Below are 9577 nucleotides of genomic sequence, written 5' to 3' on the forward strand. Positions count from 1 at the left end.
AATTTTGAAATTTATTTTATGTTGTTTCTCTAGTTAAAATTATTATCATGAATATTAGTTTAGTTGGAAACAAACATGATAGAATAAGAAAATCATTTAATGATTTACCAAAACAACATAATTTAAAATAGAAATTTAAATGTAATAAAGTGAAAATAAAAAATAATTTGATATTAAAGTATCAATGAGTATTATGAGTATGTAGAAGAAAAAAATTAAGCTCACGTGCTTAATGAGCTCCACCAAATGATGAATCATTCGGTAGAACCTGTAACACCCTAATTTCGTCGATAAATATTAAATAATAATAATATATTTGATAATAAGGATGTTACACAACTCGACTTTATATCACAAAGATAATATAATTTTCTTGCTAATTAATAATTTGAGCAGCGGAAACATATCACTATTCTCATTAATAAATCTTATCATTGTCATTCAAGATCATAAATTGAAATAACATTAGTTTCAAGATTCAAACTCAAAATCAAATTAATTTAAACGTCAACCCCAACCCATGGTGTTACATATCATAGCTCGTATTCAACTACATATCTAATCATTGCTAAAAATAGAATTGACGAAAGACAATTCCCGTCGTATCCTGCTAGGCGTCCCGCAACTAGATCTCTTCGTCCTAAGTATCTATACCCCACGGGTACAGACACCATAAATACAACAATAAGAAAGGGGTGAGAAATCCAGCCATAACATATTATTAGGAAAAGCATGCACATTAAATAAATATAAAAAGAATATAGTCTCCACTATCTCATCACTTTTGGCAGTTACTATGTATAATCTCTCCATATCATATATCACAGCAGCACATCATCTTCACACTCAAACACCCAATACAAAATCATCATATATATGCATATGGACTCTCCTAACGACCTATATGATTGTGGTGCCACTCCTACTCATCATTTTGCCGGAGTTATGTTACTGGACTTTTCTCATCATAGTTTTGCCAGAGATATGTTACTGGACTTCTCCATCAGTCATGCACTCCATCAGTCTTAAACTCTATATGAATGCATAAAAATAAATTCGACAAGTAACACAAGTATACACATATTCAAATAATTCACATATTAATGCAAGACTCTCACTAAAATGCACGACTCTAATGCAAGCACACAAATCATCAACATACTCATCATCATCATCATATATTACTCTCGTCATCATGATATATATATCACTCTCATCATCATTATATACATCACTCTCATCATCATCATCAAAGATAAGCATCATCACTCTCATCATCATAATGATATAGTTATTGTCATCCTCATCATCACTAAAATATAAACATTATCATCCTCATCTTCATCATAAATTAATCATTATCACTCTCATCGTATTTATTATATATATATATATATATATTTAATATTAATCATTGGACACTCTTTGTAATAGTTATAAGATTCCTCATCATTACTCTCTATCAACCATTTATATCACCACTTATTCTCTTCATTAATCCAACCTTTACACATGACTCATTTCTACATCAACATCCCTCTATTTTATTTTATTTTATTTTATTTTATTATTCCTCTTACAGACATACTCTATCCCATCATCTATTCTAGGCTCTCTATATACTTTACTTTTGATAGCATAACCTATTACTCATTCTTAGTCTCAAGATGTATTCTAATTCATTATCATTACATATAATGTTTCCCCTCTATACACCTAGGTTCTTCCCCACCATCGTCATTAACTCTTTCGTAATTATTCTTCTCATTTAAAACGACTTTATATCTTATTGCCTTGTTCTCACATTCGTCATCATCTATACATCGACTATTCTCCTAATCTTAACTTAATCCTAATTTAAATTTATTATCTCACTTTATCAATACTTTTGACTTCAGAAACTTTCCTCACTAAGGCTTCTTTATAATTCAAGATTTTATTCTCTCGATACCGGTTGTTATTATTATCGTCGAACATTATAACTATTACCGCTTATCCGCTTTCCTACTCATCTTGCTCTCTTCTAATTGTTTCCCGTCCTTTACATCACTATTATCATTCCTAGTGTCTTTCATTACCTAATTCACAACTCCCTACCTTTCTTTACATCTCGCCTACGATCATCTAACTCGACTACACTATAATTTTTAGTTGTTTTTACACTTTAAACGTTCCTATATAACATTCGCCATAAGTTATTTAATTACCTTGGCTCTCTCACTCTCCAATTATCAATACTCTTAAGATCATTATTTTTCACGTCCTATTGTCAAGTCATCTTTTAACATCATTAAATTCAATTGGATCACTATCACCAGTTTATGTCTTAGACTTGCTATTATCCTGAGGTAATCGCTTCTATTTATGCCTGATCACACTCCCTCATTTAGATGTAAAGCTTAAGGACCCTCACCTTTAATTTACACGCTAACAAATTTATTTAAATATCTAATACTATCGTGGATGGTTTAGAGTTCACTACAACGGAGGTGCTGAAACTTTATGAAAAACGCAGCATGATCCACGTGCGACATTTTAATCGTAACTCAGCTTAGGAATGTCTGAATGAGGTCAAACTAAAGCTAAGATATATATAACACACATATCTACAACTTTCATGAAGGAACCTAAATCCAATTCAATACAGAGAGGGGTGCAAAGGTTGGTTTTCCTAAACCTAGGCGGGGTGCACGATCATGCTGACCTTTGTGTAGTAGTTTGATCATAAATCAAGTTTTTGACGTCCTATTGGAGTTACTCTAAAGACAAATGGAAGGTAACATCTATATCTACAACTTTCATGTTTACATCGAAACCTAGTTCAGAAACATAAAAGAGTCGAAAGTTGGATTTCCTAAGCCTCAGAAGAGAGCACGACCCTGCTGACCTATGTGTAGTATTTTGATCATATCTTGAGTTATATATGTTGGAATGAGGTCAAACCAACGCCTAATTAAAGCTAACATTCATAGCTACAACTTTCATGAAGACACCGAAATCTAATTCTCAACATAAAAATGCCAGTTTTTATTTTATTTTTCGGTTACCGAAATCACAGATTTTTCTGCAATTTCGCATGTGCGATTTAGCCTTAAGGGACCTTTCCTAACTCCGTTTTCGACCCTAAACTCACCAAACTCAACCCTAATCTTCTCTCCATGAATACCCTATCATTCAAATACTAATCCTTCGTTAACCTACCTGATTATCCACTCTTTTTAAGACTAAAACTCAATTCAGAAACCTAAACTAGTTTTCCTCAATTGTCATCTTTCAATTTCATCTTTCAATTCGTTCATCATCATTCACTCATCAAAATTCACATTATAACAGCAACAATGTATTAAAATTTAAGACAACCCTCCCATCATAAATTAAGATACCCTAAAGTGCAAAGATTCTCCCCCTTACCTCGAATTCTCTGGAAACGCAGCTTTTGGTTCAATTCTCGCCTCCTTTCCTCTCTACTTCTCTCTGGTTCTCACGTTCAGCAATAATGTTTTTATGAATTTCTATTCCTCTATTTATACTAGGAAACTAGGTTAAATTCTTATTATTATTACTTTTCTCCCCTCCACCTATCATAATTTACTCCCTCCTCCCCCACTTATTTTATTACTTCTATTTCTCACCTCTTATCTTTATTATTTATTATATCATTCCTCTCTTTATAATTTAAATTCACATAAAATATTAATAACCACCAAAACTCTATTTTTCAACAATGGCACACTATTTTCTCCCTAAAAATTGTTTTTCTCGAATTATTCACTTGACTAGTTAACTCCTCCTTACTTCCTCATTATTCGTAACACCTATAACCACAAATAATTTACTCTAATAATATCAAGTCTCAATGATAATAATAACAATAATACTAATTTTACCCGATAATAATATTAATATTATCTATTAATAATACTGAAAATTAATATTAAAATTCGGGGTGTCACAACTCTCCCCCACTTAAAGAATTTTCGCCCTCGAAAATTAACTGAAGGTGACCGCTCTGGACAAAACCTCCTGCACTTTAACTTCCTATGTTTGTTTATCTAACACACATTCCTCCAATGAACATCATCCCGTCTCATAACTCACCTAGATCATGTCTATAATTAGAAACAATTCACCCACTCATAACTTAACTTAAAAGATCAAACTGAGAGTTCTTAACCCATATTATCATCCTGCCATGCTAAGTACCAAATACCAAGCTTTTACCTTTTAATTCCTCAGCTTATAACTAGCACCTATCTACTCCCGAGATTGTCACCATAACATTTAACTTCTTACACCGAGGACTAAGACTCCCTCACTCGTTCCTTTCCCACCCACAACCTCCTGTTGAAAGCTTGACTATATCTTATCAGTCGGAACCTCACAAGGTCCATTACGCTTTTGATTCTTACCCTCCTTATCCCTAGAAATCTTGTAGCGACTAGATCCTCGCTTACCTACTCTCTGTTAACCATCCTTTCATGCACCATCAGCAATCATATATCTATTACAGGAATCAGGTCTTGACAGTGTCTGCACACGTGCCACCTGTGGGGACTTAACAAAATTATAAAACCTAGGCCGGATGGACCGACCTGCTCTGATACCAACTATGTAACACCCTAATTTCGTCGATAAATATTAAATAATAATAATATATTTGATAATAAGGATGTTACACAACTCGACTTTATATCACAAAGATAATATAATTTTCTTGCTAATTAATAATTTGAGCAGCGGAAACATATCACTATTCTCATTAATAAATCTTATCATTGTCATTCAAGATCATAAATTGAAATAACATTAGTTTCAAGATTCAAACTCAAAATCAAATTAATTTAAACGTCAACCCCAACCCATGGTGTTACATATCATAGCTCGTATTCAACTACATATCTAATCATTGCTAAAAATAGAATTGACGAAAGACAATTCCCGTCGTATCCTGCTAGGCGTCCCGCAACTAGATCTCTTCGTCCTAAGTATCTATACCCCACGGGTACAGACACCATAAATACAACAATAAGAAAGGGGTGAGAAATCCAGCCATAACATATTATTAGGAAAAGCATGCACATTAAATAAATATAAAAAGAATATAGTCTCCACTATCTCATCACTTTTGGCAGTTACTATGTATAATCTCTCCATATCATATATCACAGCAGCACATCATCTTCACACTCAAACACCCAATACAAAATCATCATATATATGCATATGGACTCTCCTAACGACCTATATGATTGTGGTACCACTCCTACTCATCATTTTGCCGGAGTTATGTTACTGGACTTTTCTCATCATAGTTTTGCCAGAGATATGTTACTGGACTTCTCCATCAGTCATGCACTCCATCAGTCTTAAACTCTATATGAATGCATAAAAATAAATTCGACAAGTAACACAAGTATACACATATTCAAATAATTCACATATTAATGCAAGACTCTCACTAAAATGCACGACTCTAATGCAAGCACACAAATCATCAACATACTCATCATCATCATCATATATTACTCTCGTCATCATGATATATATATATCACTCTCATCATCATTATATACATCACTCTCATCATCATCATCAAAGATAAGCATCATCACTCTCATCATCATAATGATATAGTTATTGTCATCCTCATCATCACTAAAATATAAACATTATCATCCTCATCTTCATCATAAATTAATCATTATCACTCTCATCGTATTTATTATATATATATATATATTTAATATTAATCATTGGACACTCTTTGTAATAGTTATAAGATTCCTCATCATTACTCTCTATCAACCATTTATATCACCACTTATTCTCTTCATTAATCCAACCTTTACACATGACTCATTTCTACATCAACATCCCTCTATTTTATTTTATTTTATTTTATTTTATTATTCCTCTTACAGACATACTCTATCCCATCATCTATTCTAGGCTCTCTATATACTTTACTTCTGATAGCATAACCTATTACTCATTCTTAGTCTCAAGATGTATTCTAATTCATTATCATTACATATAATGTTTCCCCTCTATACACCTAGGTTCTTCCCCACCATCGTCATTAACTCTTTCGTAATTATTCTTCTCATTTAAAACGACTTTATATCTTATTGCCTTGTTCTCACATTCGTCATCATCTATACATCGACTATTCTCCTAATCTTAACTTAATCCTAATTTAAATTTATTATCTCACTTTATCAATACTTTTGACTTCAGAAACTTTCCTCACTAAGGCTTCTTTATAATTCAAGATTTTATTCTCTCGATACCGGTTGTTATTATTATCGTCGAACATTATAACTATTACCGCTTATCCGCTTTCCTACTCATCTTGCTCTCTTCTAATTGTTTCCCGTCCTTTACATCACTATTATCATTCCTAGTGTCTTTCATTACCTAATTCACAACTCCCTACCTTTCTTTACATCTCGCCTACGATCATCTAACTCGACTACACTATAATTTTTAGTTGTTTTTACACTTTAAACGTTCCTATATAACATTCGCCATAAGTTATTTAATTACCTTGGCTCTCTCACTCTCCAATTATCAATACTCTTAAGATCATTATTTTTCACGTCCTATTGTCAAGTCATCTTTTAACATCATTAAATTCAATTGGATCACTATCACCAGTTTATGTCTTAGACTTGCTATTATCCTGAGGTAATCGCTTCTATTTATGCCTGATCACACTCCCTCATTTAGATGTAAAGCTTAAGGACCCTCACCTTTAATTTACACGCTAACAAATTTATTTAAATATCTAATACTATCGTGGATGGTTTAGAGTTCACTACAACGGAGGTGCTGAAACTTTATGAAAAACGCAGCATGATCCACGTGCGACATTTTAATCGTAACTCAGCTTAGGAATGTCTGAATGAGGTCAAACTAAAGCTAAAATATATATAACACACATATCTACAACTTTCATGAAGGAACCTAAATCCAATTCAATACAGAGAGGGGTGCAAAGGTTGGTTTTCCTAAACCTAGGCGGGGTGCACGATCATGCTGACCTTTGTGTAGTAGTTTGATCATAAATCAAGTTTTTGACGTCCTATTGGAGTTACTCTAAAGACAAATGAAAGGTAACATCTATATCTACAACTTTCATGTTTACATCGAAACCTAGTTCAGAAACATAAAAGAGTCGAAAGTTGGATTTCCTAAGCCTCAGAAGAGAGCACGACCCTGCTGACCTATGTGTAGTATTTTGATCATATCTTGAGTTATATATGTTGGAATGAGGTCAAACCAACGCCTAATTAAAGCTAACATTCATAGCTACAACTTTCATGAAGACACCGAAATCTAATTCTCAACGGAAAAATGCCAGTTTTTATTTTATTTTTCGGTTACCGAAATCACAGATTTTTCTGCAATTTCGCATGTGCGATTTAGCCTTAAGGGACCTTTCCTAACTCCGTTTTCGACCCTAAACTCACCAAACTCAACCCTAATCTTCTCTCCATGAATACCCTATCATTCAAATACTAATCCTTCGTTAACCTACCTGATTATCCACTCTTTTTAAGACTAAAACTCAATTCAGAAACCTAAACTAGTTTTCCTCAATTGTCATCTTTCAATTTCATCTTTCAATTCGTTCATCATCATTCACTCATCAAAATTCACATTATAACAGCAACAATGTATTAAAATTTAAGACAACCCTCCCATCATAAATTAAGATACCCTAAAGTGCAAAGATTCTCCCCCTTACCTCGAATTCTCTGGAAAACGCAGCTTTTGGTTCAATTCTCGCCTCCTTTCCTCTCTACTTCTCTCTGGTTCTCACGTTCAGCAATAATGTTTTTATGAATTTCTATTCCTCTATTTATACTAGGAAACTAGGTTAAATTCTTATTATTATTACTTTTCTCCCCTCCACCTATCATAATTTACTCCCTCCTCCCCCACTTATTTTATTACTTCTATTTCTCACCTCTTATCTTTATTATTTATTATATCATTCCTCTCTTTATAATTTAAATTCACATAAAATATTAATAACCACCAAAACTCTATTTTTCAACAATGGCACACTATTTTCTCCCTAAAAATTGTTTTTCTCGAATTATTCACTTGACTAGTTAACTCCTCCTTACTTCCTCATTATTCGTAACACCTATAACCACAAATAATTTACTCTAATAATATCAAGTCTCAATGATAATAATAACAATAATACTAATTTTACCCGATAATAATATTAATATTATCTATTAATAATACTGACAATTAATATTAAAATTCGGGGTGTCACAGAACCCGAGTTCAATTATTGGGAGAAAAAAAATTCTTGTTCAAACTATACCTCCCTCACAATTGAACTTCGAATTACTAGGGTCTCATATTGATATTAATAAAGACAATTCAATTTTCCATTTATTGCAAAGCTGACAAAGGAAAGAAAAAAAAAGGGAAATACATGTTACAAAACTCCTCAATAACAACAAAAGTATATTTTGTAAAGAGAAAAAAAAAATAACAACAATAGATATCACAGAGATAAAAAGAGAAAAATAAGTCTATTCTCCGTTAAAAAAAATGAGTGTATTATATTATTAACTTGTAATTACTTTTCTGTCAAATGATGTGTCATACTTATATGAGAATACAAGGTACAAGTCAAAGGTATGGAAAAATAACTTATGGACATCCACACATATTATTCAAGCAACTCCTCATATTGTATGGGTTTCCTTCCCCTTGGTCCTTTAATATGTAATTGAACTCCCTTCAACATATTCTTCTTTTTTACATTAGAGGCTTCTTCTCTAGATGTTTTATCATTTAAAAAACAAAATTAAAATGTAATATAGAGTGAAAAAACACAATTCAAAAAACTCAACTTGATTGCTGAAAAAAATTCAAAATTACATATAATATGTTAGAAAATAAAACCGAGACAACTCAATTAGTCCATACTTGAACCACCATCACAAAAGAGACAATTAGTCCCTTAAAATAAGTCCCTACTGGACAAATTCAGAGTGATCGATACCATATTAAATCAGGCAAAAAAAAGTAATAAAAATCAACTTCCTTGTTATTGGTACAATAGTTAAGTAGGCAACCAAAAAAATGGTAATGAAAATAAATTTTTGAGTGATTGATTCCATATTTTCCTTGCCTTCCATGTTTACATGCATCTTGAATATTCTACAAATACCAAACATTTCTTTCACTAAATATATCCCTCTCTCCTTCAATCCTTCTCTCACTTTCAATTCATTTTCCGATCTAAAGGTATACAATTATGCTTGTGACGCTTTTCATTTTATTTATCCATGTGTGTTAATGTTGGCAAATTGTTTCTCAAAAGTAGCATATCACACAACCTTATCATGCAACACTCTAAAATGTTTTATTTTGAAATGATTTTCATTAATGCAAACAAATACGTGCTTTTGTTTTTCTAAAAAAATTCTAAAGTAATGTCATTTTATATAACTTGTAATAGACAACCATAAAATTCATTTTAGGGTAATATGTTGTTATTACTCTATAGGTATCAATTAACTAGCCATGTATGTAGTTTTGCATA

General features: G+C 32.1%; 1 long non-coding RNA gene across 1 annotated transcript; it reads right to left on the reverse strand.

Annotated features, from left to right (window-relative positions):
• Nucleotides 1-404: 404 nt before the first annotated feature.
• On the reverse strand, nt 405-5677 carry LOC146946051 (uncharacterized). The gene is made up of 2 exons (XR_015026590.1): nt 3412-5677; nt 405-648 (listed from the first exon to the last, which is right to left on the reverse strand). It is a non-coding gene; the product is annotated as an uncharacterized LOC146946051 (long non-coding RNA).
• Between the last annotated feature and the right edge of the window lie 3900 nt (nt 5678-9577).

Source organism: Medicago sativa, chromosome 2 (genome assembly GCF_051527215.1).
Source record: "Medicago sativa cultivar Bolivia chromosome 2, Bolivia_mono, whole genome shotgun sequence".
NCBI classification, from domain to species: domain Eukaryota; kingdom Viridiplantae; phylum Streptophyta; class Magnoliopsida; order Fabales; family Fabaceae; genus Medicago; species Medicago sativa.